The 13453-nt window shown below is 45.4% G+C and overlaps 1 protein-coding gene across 3 annotated transcripts in view; it reads left to right on the forward strand.

The window, feature by feature from the left end:
• Positions 1–3983: 3983 nt before the first annotated feature.
• The window catches only part of FOXP1 (forkhead box P1), a 586984-nt gene continuing 577514 nt past the window's right edge, over positions 3984–13453 (forward strand). For 2 of the 3 annotated variants that reach the window (XM_047746908.1, XM_047746900.1), the window contains exon 1: positions 3984–4112. The gene's annotated coding sequence lies outside the window, so the exon portion shown is untranslated. Of the gene's footprint in view, positions 4113–7817; positions 7903–13453 lie in introns of all 3 variants that reach the window. The other variant, XM_047746914.1, reaches the window with a different exon arrangement.

The following is a 13453-nucleotide window of genomic DNA, read 5'->3' on the forward strand; positions in this document are numbered from 1 at the left end:
GAATTACCATAGCACAGTCTCCCTTTCTCTGGCTTTATACTGTAGCACTGGTGAATGGCTTTATTTTTTTGCTTGCAAAACAGATACAATTTTAAAGTGGTAGTCTTACACTATTATTGCAATTGAGATTTAGAATTCTTCTGTAAATGAATGTGTAACGATATTTGTAATAAGACATTATCCATAAGAATTTATAATAACCTTTTCAGGATGTTTATTATCTACAATTGTGCTGGTCTCAAGGAATGGAACAGAACTGCCCCCCCCCCCCCAAAGATACTTTGTAGGAATCCACAGGAGTGGCTTTCAATACATTCTCATTAAGAGTTGGCCTGATACACCAGCCAGCCAGTAGCTGGAAATGCTGGCTTAGGAGTTTGGCAGCTTCTGGGGTGACGGGTCTGAAAAAAATTATTTCTGTTAACAACAACAAGCCATAGAACCCTATATCTCTTTCTAAGTCACATTTTGGAAACAAGAAGTCTTCCTTCTCAATTTGTGTTGTTAAAGAGGAAAGAGATACCAGTGTCTTGTTTTTATACAAATATATGTATATTTTAAAACATTTCATTCAGGCTTCTAATTTACTTCTTCAAATTTCTAAATTCCACCAAACTTCAAAACAGCAAAAAGAAAAAAAAAATCTCACCTTTTCAAAGAATTGGATAGAGTTTTTTGCATGTGACTGATCTCTGGAAGAGCAGGTAATTTGTGTTAAACAACTGATTGACATGCTAGCCCCTGGGCGTTTTCCTAAGAGAAACCGTGGCAAGAACACAGCTCCTGATGCGGCAGCCACTTTCCCCCCAAAGTGGATCAAACTACACATTCCAGCAGTGAGTCTGACAAGGAAGGGGGGGGGGGGCTCGTCCCACATTACATTCTCCCGATATAGGAATACAGGAGGTAAACCCCATCGCTGGCGGGTTTCTGTTTCCCTGCAAACAGGGGTTTGTCCTTCTGTTGAACTTTCACCTCCCGAACTCGCCTTCTTTCATTGGACAAAGTGCAGAAAGAAAGAGGAGAGACCCAGGAAAGACGGGAGAGAGGGAGAAAGGGGGCTGAAAACACCACCCCCTCCTCCCCCTCCTTCAACTGTCACTGATGGCAAAACACTTTCACTTTTAACTGGAGGAAACTCACATCCTTGCCTACCCTCTCTCTTTCCTTCTGTATTTTTAGCTCAGAAACCAAGCAAATAGCCATCGCATTCCTATCTTCGTCCCTAGTTGTTAACACTCTCCCTCTCCTTTTTTTCCGGTGGCTGAATGGGCCCCCCATTTCCCCATCTTCTGAGGAATCCTCCCCTCCCCCATGCCCCTTATTTTTCCAGGTCTTTCTTGCCAGATCCCTCTTTTGCCAGGGACTGCTCTGGTGTTCCCTTCCTCTCTCTAGTCTGCAGGGCTCTGCCTCCCTCTCCCCTTCCCCATCCAGTCTGGACGCCCCTCACTCCCATCTCCCGAGAACCGTCCCCCCCTCCGTCCAGGCTGCCCCCTCCCCCCCAGCTTGGCAATTGCAATTTTTTTTTTTTTTTGCTGCGAGCCTTGTTGTTTACCCAGCAGGTGGATGTGACGTCAGGGACGCACAACAGCAAAAAATAACAACATCTCCCTCCGCGACGTGTTGGCCTCTCTCGCGCGCCTTATTTATTTATTTGTTCCGGGAGGCCGGGGGGAGCCGGGTGGGCGCCAGTACCCGTGTGGCCCAGGGAGGGGGCGCAGCGGCTCGCGCTCTGGGGGTGCCGCGGGGCCTTGGGGGCGCGTGAGGCGGAGAGGGGGCCCTGGCAAGAGGCCCGGAGGCCGGCTGGGGAGCGCCCCCAGGCCGGCGCTCCCCGCGCCTCTGCCGCCGCCGCCACTGGCGCTGGCTGGGCTCCGGGAAGCTAGTCCGGAGCGGAGGAATCTATTGTTATTTATTGTGTGGCGGTTGCATGCTGTACTCGCGGCGGCCCGGCCCTCGTCCGGGAGTGCGTGTGTGCGCGCGTGTGTGCGCGAGTGAGTGTGTGCGCGGGGGTGCGCGCGCGGGCGGGAGTGGGCGCGCGCGGGGGAAAGGCCCGAAAACACCTTAGTTTGCACCGAGAGACCATTTGCAGCGGGTGAGTTTGTATTTTTCCATTTCTGCTCCACTTTTTCCCAAGCTGCCTCCTGCCTTGTTTCCGCCACTTTAAACAACAACAACAACCAGCACAAAAAAAAAAAAAAAAAAAAAAAGGAAAAAGAAAAAAAGGAAAAAAAACTACTTTCCACCTCCAGGCTCCACGTGCATCTCCCCCCCTCCCCCCGCCCTCTCCTCTCGCCTCTGTCCCCCGGCCCGGGCCCAGGCTCTGGGGTGGGGTGGGGGTTGGGGCCGGCGCGGGGGTTGGGGGGGCCGCTGGCGGTGGCGGCGCCCGCAAGCTTGGGTCCATTTCCATAAGTCAAATGAAGGCGGGGGGCGGCGGCGGCGGCAGGCGAGAGGCGAAATCGTCTTTCCCTCGGCCCCTTCACTCCTGGCTCTGCGCTCTGGGCGATCGCCGCGGGGAGAGAAATCAATAAGCCCAGGCCGCCTGGCTCAACTTTCGGTGTCGGGCGTCGGGGTGCCGGCAGAGAAGCGGGGCCGGCGCGGGGCCGGGGTCGAGTCTGCGGCGGGAGGGGGCGCGCGCCGGGAGCCTCGGGAGCCTGAAGTTTGGACTCGGAGCAAACTTTTTCCCTTCGCTCTCCGAGAGTGTGTGCCCCTTGATGCCCCTGGTTTGTAATGATGGGAAGCCCGCATCCTGGGCCCCGCGCATCGAGACATCCCCAGTGCCACACGCGCCTGGCCCGGAACCCAGCGACGGGGACAGCCCACCGCCGCCCCCGGAGCACAGAAAACTCGGACACACAGTCGCGCACCCCCAGCTAGACACGCACCCTCACGCGCGCTGGACCCCGGGAACCCAGCCTCGCCGCGGACCGGCCCGCGACATACGTGGCCAGCTCCGCGGGTGGGAGTAGGAACCGGGTGCGCTGCGGGGAATCGCCGCGTCGGGTCTCCTCCCCTCCACCACACGCACTTTCGGGGTTTCCTCTCCTTCGAAGCTTGGGGGGTACCGGGGAGGTTTCCCAAGCCTGGATCTCTCCTGAGACGCGCGGGAGCCGCCGCGTCTCTGTGGCCCTGTCCCGGCGGCCGATGGCTCTCCATCCCTGGCCAGCACGCCACCTTCCTCCCGAGCTCCCCGCGCTCCATCCCCATCCCGCGGAGGACTCAGCTGGGCCTGCAGCCGGGACTGCGTGCGCTTCGGGTGGGGACGGCGGCGGCGGCAGCAGCGCCGGGAGCTGAGAGTTTGCCAGTTGCCTCGGGGTCGCGGTCATTCGCTGCCTCCGCCTCCCTTCTCCCCCGCCTCTCGCCCCCCCCCCCCCCCCCATACCGCCGCTCGGAAACTTTGATTCCTTCTCCTTTTTTGCCCTGGGCGAGTCCCCCTCCCCACCTGTTGTGAGCTCCGCCTCGGTCCCCGGAGACTGGCGGTGACACACGCGGGCGCCGGGGAGCTCCGCACCCAGAAACAAAGTCGCATGCCCCCTCCCCAGTGTTTGCTTCGAAATCGTAGCCTGCAGCACCCCCCCCTTCCCGCGCAGCTCCCGCCCCTGTGAGAATAAGGACTAAATAAACAGTTGTAACTTCAAACCTTGCGCCTGCGATCGTATCCCTTTCCCACCTCCTTCCCCCTTCCTCCCCCCTCCTTTTTTGTTGTTGCAACTTTGTAAGATCCTGGGGAAGGTGCTGAGACTTTGGCTCCGGCCGATTTCCCGGTCTCGGGATCCTTGCAGGGATTCCCTAAGCCACATCCTCCTTTCCGTCCACCCGCACTCGCGGGTCCTCCTAGTCCGCCGCCCTCTCGGTCTTGGCCCCCCAGCCTAATCACTTATCCCACCCCCCCTCAGTTCCCCCCAACCTGAGCCGGGAAGACTTGCTGAGGGTCGCCCTGGTTTCTTGTCGACCGCAGAACCCGAAAGTTTGCAAGAGGAAGAGAGCGCGCGGCGAGCAAACCGGCAAGGGGCAGCGGCAGCGGCAGCGGCAGCGGCGCCGGGGACCATGGTGCTGCCGGCGCCTCCTCCGCGGGCGTGAAGGCGGCGCTCCCACTCCCTCCCCGGACTCTGCGGGTAAGTCGAGGCGGTCGCGGGTGCCGGGGCGTGAACGCGGGCGGGGGCAACCGATACCCTAGAGCCCGCGGGGGGCTCTCTGCTCAAAGCGCCAGCCTGGGCGGCGCGAGCGTAAGGATGAGGCTCCCGGAGCCAGGATTGTGCCCATCCTCAAGCTAGTAGGTGCTTCGAAATACTGGACTTTATCCTCTTTTTTTTCTCCCCTTTCCTAAATCCGAGAATCTGGAGATCAAAGTTTAGCGTGGAGTGTAAAGTGCTCCGATAAAATATGGTGACATCTCTTCCCCCCCTTCTCACCCCACTCCCCTCTTATAACTATTAATTATTTCCAAGTCATTGTGTCCAAATACCCTTGCCGGGCTGATTACAAAGTGTATTGATTTAGTCGGGGCTCATCCTACGCATTGGTTTTAATTCATTTTCCTTTTGCTCGACCAGAAAACCCGAAATGAAACTTATTTCTTCCTCTTCCCAACACCCCGCCCCCAGCAAACCTCCACCACCACCCCCCCCCCCCCCAGCCCTCATTGCTGAGGCTTGGGCAGAATAATGAAATTAATATAAACATTTCATTTGGTTGCATTTAAGCTTCTCTAGCCCACTTATAAGGGGCTGGTGTTGCTCTCCTGTCCGGTCACAGGTATTTTGTAAGTTTGGATTTCCTTTTTTGTTACTGCTTTTTAAATGGGAATGCTGGAAGGGCATTCTGTATTTCTTTTAAAAGGAGGCTATACCTTGAAACCATCTACACTTTACCTTTGGTTGTCCGTAGGCTTTAGGATTTAGGGCTTGCACAATAGCTGAATTGAAAAACCTCAAGGATATTTAAGGGATTTTTTCTACTGCTGAAAATATATTGAAGAATCTCTGCAAATTTTTACCTTCTATCTTTTCTTCGTTTTTCCATAGTGATCATCAGTTTGGGGGGAGATGTCTTAAGTAGAATTTGAAGAGAAGTGGTCAGAGTTCAGGTGTTTTCTACTCAGGGTTAGCCTGCATAATTGAGACAGAGGAGTTGCTGTTATTTTCAGTTCCAGAGAGAAATGTATGAAATCTTTTTTAGAATTCCACTGGAGTTTTGATTCTCAAAGTGGAAATACCCATCTCTTTCAGTCCAGGAAAAGAAAATTGAGCTTACAGCTTCAGAGATTTGGAATGGTTCCCCCCCCCCCCCCCCGACTTTTCTACTTGAAACATCTCATAATTAAAGAGCATTAAAAATATAAAAAGGAACTCAACTAGTTACCATTCAGAAGATGTCAGCTAAAATCTCACTGCAAAGGGGGTAAAAAAGGTTTAGCATCTTACCACACTGGCTGCCTTTTTCCCCCCTTAGACTTTGGATTAGTCATTGTATGAGAGAGAGAAAAAGAAATCAGGTTTTTTTTTTTTTTTTTGGAAAAGTAAAGTAAACAGCCTCCAACTGCTGAACCTTGACAACCCAAATTAAGGAAGCAGAAGAGATCAAACAGAACTGCAGCTGGGTTGTTGTCAGGAGCTCTACATGGAGAACCCTGGACTATTCGATCAAGCAGCAAAGCTAGATATTCACTAATGCAGAAATGGGCCATTGCAAATGCTGATCTTTGTTGTGCATGCTAAGGCTCAGGAAATACTCGGCCTCTCTCTAGTCAGCATTTGAGTTCCTTATGGATGTCGAGTTGCTAAAGAAGTTATTTTTCTCATACAGTCTGGTTTATGAAGAGCGTGCGCGCAAAAAGGTATGGAATGAATATTAAGTCTTCCAGAGGCTGCCTTGCTACCCAGAACTGTGGAGTGGAATTCTTTTTACCAACATTAGACTCCTACACTAGAGTTAGGTAACGTTTTCTCACATCAAGTTTAGAAGATCTGCCTTGTCAGGAAAGCCAAGGTTTTGTATGTGAGGGTTTAAATCTGATGTGAAGCTCAAAAAGAAAAAAAAAAAATCCCTGGTGATGAAGTTTTGTGTCAGCCCACTCTTGGAATTTAAAAAGGCGAGAGGGAGCATTCTCCAGATTAGACATAACCTCTTTTTTTAGATTGACATTCAATATGACCACGTTGCTACTTTTATTCAAGTTCTCTGTAACTTGTCCTTGCTTGTTGTCTAGGAAAATTTAACTGCTTTACATTTTTAAAGGGAGTAGTAACAGCAATTACTTTAGCATTTTGTTTTCACAGGTTTATCAAAGTATAATGAAAGCAACATCAACTATTCAAATTAACTGTCTCAAATTAAGGGGGTTATATTGCTGGAGAGGTCTGTGAGATTTTGTATTTATATTTAAAGGCTGGAGTAAAAACTGTAACACTTATTTTTTCTTTTTTGCTATGAACTATCATCAAATTAAATGTCATTTTTAATTAAGTAGAACAAAGTAGGAAATAGGACAAGTAAACACATAAAGAATAAAATGATTTTTATTTAAGGATTGCATTTTTAATTACCATGTCGATCACATAGTAAGCACTTTTTGTTTTTTTATGTCAGAGTTTCATAACCATAGTGCCCAACATGTTTCAAAGTGTGTAGCTTTTATTGGATATATCTTTTATTGTATAATTAAACAATGCGAGTTAAACATACACATGGATGCTATTAGGCAATTCTGTGCAATATGTAATGTTTTTGAAAAAGCTATAAATATTTTCTCGTTAAATCATTTGTACCAACAATAACAAAAGTTGACTGGGTTAATATTGAGCTGAGGTATGGTTTTCTGTTAGTAAGTTTTTCCTTGCTTCTCCTAAGACTCTACCCCTGGCCTTGTATATTTGCATTCTTAGGCTCTATTGAAGGATATGTCTGTTTTCAGCAGTCGTTTAAATTAACAAAAGGATTGTGATATTTCCTAAACAATTATATTTATACTTCAGCACGTCCAGTGCCCACATTAAGAAAGTGAAGGGAGAATATAGCAGATGTGACAACTTCTTTTGAACGCAGCTTCTTCTTTGCAGCCAATCTTATTGTGCTGTTTATTTAGTTTTCATGTTTTACTTAAGACTAAAACTCAGTTTTGAAATGTTATCTTGTAAGACGCCACATCACAAAAAAGTATGTGTATTCAGACAATGTTAGTTGTTCTCATACCGATTACATTTCAGTGAGTATGCCAGGAATATTTACAGGGCATTACAGGAGTTCTGTCTTTTAAAAATAATTTTAGGCACACGTTAATAAAATTTAAATAGATTGCAGGCTGTCAGAAAATAGTATAAATTTTGTTTATGATTCAGTTACTTTAAGGTACTTACATTAAAGAAACTCATTTAACCCCTGACTGAAGAGCATTAAGAGGGGAGGGAAGCCCTCCAAAGAGCTCCCACTGCCCTTTGCTCTCCTGATAATCTTAAATTACTACAATTTAATTGCAACTTCAAGGCATTGAGCCTGAGCTATTTCTGTGGGGCTGAGAAAGGGTTTTGAGAGCATAGCTAGATTTGCACAGGTGGCATTTTTGTTTTTCAAAAAAAATGTTTTTGCTAAGGGCTCTTTCTTTTCCTTTCTTATCCTGTTAGGTGTCCTCCTCCTTTTATAGATTTCAGTCATAGTAAATGCCATTTTTTGCTAAGCCAGCCTTTTTTTTTTTCCTATGTTTTTTTGGACCTAATGTGTATAAAGGTCTCAAGCAAGTAGAGGTTTGTTTTCTAAAGAAAATAACCTTATGAGAGGCATCTGCTGAATAGACATGAGCCAACATATACTTTTACTATTTGCAGGGGATTTTTTTTTTTCCTTTGGTTGATGGTAGTAATCCCACCAGGTGATCAAATACTGAATTTGTGAATCAAGCCAGCAAGCCACGTAAGTTTACATTTGGGCCTGTGTATTTCCTAAATGATCTTTCTCGTGACTACTTACACTGGTCTTTAGGCCACTTTGCCATAATGCATGCTGTCCAAGGAGCCATCTTAAACCGATTTTTAAAAATACTTCTCTTCCATGGTACTCAGATGAATTAAGGTTAGAGGTGCCAAAAGCTGGGACATCGGCAGGCCATGAGATGAAACAAATTCCTGAAACAGGGGAAAACCTGGCCAAATATGGGGTATCTTATGCATGACAGTTTTTTTTTTTTAACCCCCCCGCCTTGGGACATACATAGTTTATTTCAATGTGCATGTGATGATGTGGTTAATGGAAATTAAGCATATTTGGCTGGTGTCGCCAACCTAAAAATAAATGTTGTAAGGAATGTTTGATTTCAAGATGTGCTTTGGTTTTTCATCCTATAGATAATATTCTTACAATTATGGCTAGAAGGCTGGTATTCCGGAAAGAGGAAGTACAGTGGGGTGAAGTGCATGACAGTCGGGAGAGACAATTAGTGTTCTTTGTTTCTTTAATAAATTATTCTTATTAATTACAGTCAATTGGTGTTAAGGCATTTTTCGGGTTGCATTTAGAAGCCAATTCCCATTCAGGAGAGGGTTGTGCCAGGAGCTGTCTGCTTTCCCTCATGCTCTTGTACCCAGTCATGAGACCTATGGACCAAATTAGCTGTGGATGTCTCTGCAAGGCTTGTTTTTCTTTTTGAAATCCCTTGAGGGCAGTTTTTAATATATGCCCTGCCTTGTGCACAACAGGTGTTTGTTTGGTAGTTATTTTACGGGATTTAAAGTGAGAAAAACATTTCCTACCTAGCCAGCCCCTGGGAGAGAGAACTGCTTATGAGAGAGACGGTGGTACCTGAGCAAGTGTAGACGGGCTTTTCCTGAAGGCTCTCCACCAGCTGTGCTGTTTAAAGAAGGTGGGGGAGGGGGCTCAATTTCGTGCCTTGATATTTGTAATTAAGTTGTAGTAATTCAAGATTGCCAAGATAGCGCAAAGGGCAGTGGGGACTTTTTAGTGGTCTTCTCTTGACGCTTAAAGCTGCTCAGTCATGGGGTTAAATTAGTTTCTTCAATCTGAGTACTTAAAGTAACTAAATCGTAAACAAAATTTATATTAGTTCCTGACAACTAATAATCTATTTAAATTACATTAAAGTATCTAGGCAAAAATTTAATTAAAGACAGAAGTACTGTCAAGCCCTGTAAATATCTTGACAGGTCTACTCAAATGGAACTGATATCACGAAATATTTACATATGTCTGGTGTGTTCGGGAACATCTCGGCAGTGCCTGTGCAAAGCTAATTGCACTTTCTTTCCAAATCACATTTTTAATAAAATAGTTTTTTTTTTTTTTAAAAGGAACATGAATACATACAAAATTGTGTTCAAATGTTGTGTTTACTATTTAGTTCTCTCTCCTTAGCACTCTGATGGGTGTATTTCCTCCAGCTGCTGCTAATTCAGACAAGCGGCTGAAATGGAGGGATCACCAACTAGAAAACTCATGTCATTTTGTTTTATTTCAACAGTTTATAGATAGCAGAGGTTAGTGTGTTATGGGACGATTTGCTGAGGGGAAAAAATGGGTATAAGCGTAGCATTGTGAGGTTCCTATTTAAATTAATTAAATAGATTTACTTAGGATGGGACAAAGGTTTTTCCTCCTGATTTTTGTATTTGGATACATATTTATTTCTCAGTAGTAAGTCAGGTGGACATCTATATTTTGCTAGATTACTTGATTTTCGCTGATACTGTGATCAGCTGTACTTACTAGGACCCTGAATAATATTTCTAGCATCAGGCTCAAAAACTGAATTCCTGAGGTTTCTTTTTTCTCCCTTCCAGCTCTGCATTTGAGTCATAATGTGATTTTTCTCCGCTCCAGGTTTCCTGTCTGTGAATTAGGGGTAGTATTTTAAGGTATGTTCTCCGTGCTTAGTGCTCTAATGGCACAGGTGCTGTGTTATTACTCAGATTCTTTAAGATGTTCTTGTTGCTTTCCGACATTGACCACAGCTCTTGTGGGGGAGGATGTGGTATGTGTTTTGCCTCTTTCTCCTCCTGTCCCAGAGCCCTGAGTTGGTGATGCCTGATCAGAGGTGCTGGCAGCCTCCTCTCCTGGGGACAGGTGAGCACAGAGATGGAACACAGATGCTCCCGTGTGAAGTGGAAGGAAGTTGCAGTTGGTCCTAATTCAACATGTGGCAAAGAGGGGGCTTTGCTCACCTGCTTCCAGGTCATTGTGTGTGTTTGTATATGTGTCGGGGAATTTTATTAAAACACAGATTCTTGGATCGGAATTTTTGCTGACTGATGAGAGAATGCATTTTAAACAAACTTCTCCTGGTAATCCTGAAGCATACTAAACAGAGGACTGTGGACCAAGTGATTTAGACCGCTAGAGATTCCGGAACTGAAATCTTTGTCTTCTTTTGGATTTTCCTGGTGAATTTTTTGTTTTATCTTGAGGCCTGTATTATTTTTAATGAGTTCAGATTTCCATTAAGAATCAAAACTGATGGTTTTCTAAGTATGTATGAATATGGGAATCACGGCGGAGCTCTGGTTCCTGACACAGACATAGCTGCTCCGCTCCAGGGTGTGCCGTATCTGGGGTGGGGCCAGGGTTTGCATTTGGAAAAAGCTCCCCACGTGATTCTGATACCCACCAGAGTGGGAGAACTGGACCCCTCCATTGTCAGAGTTGGATGAAAGCCTGCTACTCTCCCAAAGGGCTTGACTTCACTGTTTGGACCTCATGAAATCTGAGAGGCGTGCAGGCTCCCTTTTGAGTCAGGCACCAAAAGCAACATAGATACGTAGAGAAATAGAGGCAGAACATGGGCGTTGCAGTTCCACAAAGTGGTGGGAACGAGCTGGAACATCAGTAGCTTTCACCAAGTACCAGACGTTTCCTTTCACATTATGCCCCTTTTGCATCCATGTTTCCAATGGGCGTTGTCATGCTGTAGCTACCAATTAGTGTCAGATGGCTTTCTGAAGTCTTTTTTTTTTTTTCTTCTGAGTATTTCATCTTAATTTTAAAATCTGAACTGTTTACTCATTAGAGTAACCCTGCTGGCACAAGTATTTCGATTTCCCTAGGCATCTTGGGACGTTCCCTACCATTGTATGTGATGGGGTCTGCAGGAATATTGATGAAAATAGCTTAGCCAACAATGCCACACAAATAAAGCAGAGTTCTAAGAAGAATGCATCCTACAAGATTAGGAGATAAAGGAAGATAAAATGCTAAGAAGGCTTGTTTAAGTATTCAGGACTTCAGCTAAAGATCTAACCACTAAGATCAAAAGAGTTTTTTAAATAAAAGTTGTACAGGCATTTTTTTTTTTTTTGGTTCTGTATTAGTAACAGTGCCTTTTGAAGTTACTAAAGTGTTTATCTAAAATGCCCTCACCTAAATTAAAAAAAAAAAAAAGAAAAATTCCATTTGACTTTGGGTGTGGCTTAATTTTAACAGATACCAAAAAGTTGGCAATTGTGTTTATGTTTAGAACCTCACAGTTGCTTGTCTCTAGGTTCGGGTGGCATTTGGAATATCCTTGTAATACAGAGTTCTTTTATTGCTGTTTGGACCCCGAAGTACTTTTTCAAAAAATCGCTGATAGGTCAAGTTTTACAACTAGCTGTCTCTACCCTTGAGTAAAGGGTTTCCATAAAGGATAAATGGAACTGATTGAAAAAAAAAAAAAAATAGATGGTGCCGAGGAAGAGGATGTGTAGTATTACCACTGTCCCTGGTTGATGAAATCTGTGGCGTGATGTTAAATCGTTCCTCCTTGTTTGTTGAGAGGATGTTAATCATTTCATTAAGAAAGGTTAAGTAATTAACTGATTTATCATTAGGGAATCAACGACAGACCTTTTTAGTGATGTATTATAGAACTTTTCTAATAGAAAGTTTGCCCCATTTAATTGCTTGGAAAGACGCTAGCTGGACCTTGGGAAGGTGGGGATGGGGCATGTGTTCCGGGCAACTGTAAATAACTTTGTGGAGAAACTAGTCTATTGAAATAGAAAATTGTTCAGTTTCAGATTTTCTTTTATGACCTGCATCAGGCATGTTGTTGCAGACCTGCTGTTTTGCATGCCTCCTCTGGGTTTAGGAAGGGTTCAACTGCTTAAATGTGTTCGTGTTATTTTCTAAATAATGGCTTTTGTTGCAGTAGGATGCATGTTGACAGTAAATGCACAGTCGTAACTTGGGTAAGCTTACAACAAATTCTTCTACTTGTAGGAGCAAGCCATCCTCCTTGCTGCTGACTGGGGGTGCTTCTCCCTTTTGTCTCACTGTCCTTATGGCGACTGCTGCACAAGGCTTAAATATGCCGGGATGGGGATGGGATGGGGGGGGTGGTTGGGTGAGATAAACTCTCCATCTGGCAAAAATTTACTTTTCTTTTAGACCCTTTTGTCCCCAAATCATCCACAAGGTGTGGTTCTAGCTTATTCTCCCTGGGCACGTAACTCACTTCAACTCAAAATCAGAAAGACGCGTTAAGAGAGATCTGTTTTCTGCGTTCGTTTTTGTTCATTTCTGTTAGGAAGCAGCCCAGGCCCTTTTACTAACTCGAGCGATCCTCTGTGCCTTAGAGGTGACCTTCCTGTCGCAGGGGTAACTGAGGGAGAAGAACTCTTGAAGGTAGAAATAAAGCACTTTTGGAAGCACCGAACATGGGTTTTATATTGGGACGCAGCGCTTAGTGTCGTAGCAAGTGCCCCAACTGTTGAATAAAATGTGATGTCTTGACCTCAGACACTCCGATCTTTGAGTTGCGAATAACTTCCGATGAAAGAAATCTGGCAGATGTATACGAAGCTATTCCATTAAGATGGTGTACGACACCAGAAAGGTGCAATTCAGAGGATACCCTGGTGAGCCAGCCGCATACCTGCAACCTCCCTTCAGAGAGGGCAGCTTTCGGGTCCAGGCCGAAGAGAGCCTGGGCGGATTGCCCCTCATCTTACCTCTGTCCCTGTGCCCTGGAGGTGACCTCTGCTCTCCGCTGGCCATTTTTCATCCCCTGGATTTCTTCATGCTTTTAATACATATGCATGTATTCCCGGAAATAGAGGCTTTTCTTATGCATCTTCAGGTGTGTATTGAAGGTATACTACTGTATGCCATCTTCAGCTTTTTTTTTTTCCTCTTTTTTTTTGGTTCAGTAGATCTAATAAAATTCATCCACGTGGGTACGTGTAGCTGTGGTTCATTCATTCATTTTCCCACTTGAACCTTTTGAGGTGCTGAATAGTATTTGAGACTAAGTTCTTTGCATTTAAACCCAGCCGCATTCTTCAATATTATACATTAAAAATTGAGGATTAAGGTGAAGCTAGCAGTCTTGACTCGAACTTTGTAATTTGTTCATTTGCCAGTGTTTTTTTTTTTTTTTTTTTTTGGCGGGGGAGGTGGGGGAGCCGGAGGGAGGATTTTAAAATCAAACATTTACCAGGGAACTTGATTTAAAAAAAAAAAAATAATATATCAAGTG

This window comes from Lutra lutra, chromosome 1 (assembly GCF_902655055.1).
Source record: "Lutra lutra chromosome 1, mLutLut1.2, whole genome shotgun sequence".
Classification (NCBI taxonomy): domain Eukaryota; kingdom Metazoa; phylum Chordata; class Mammalia; order Carnivora; family Mustelidae; genus Lutra; species Lutra lutra.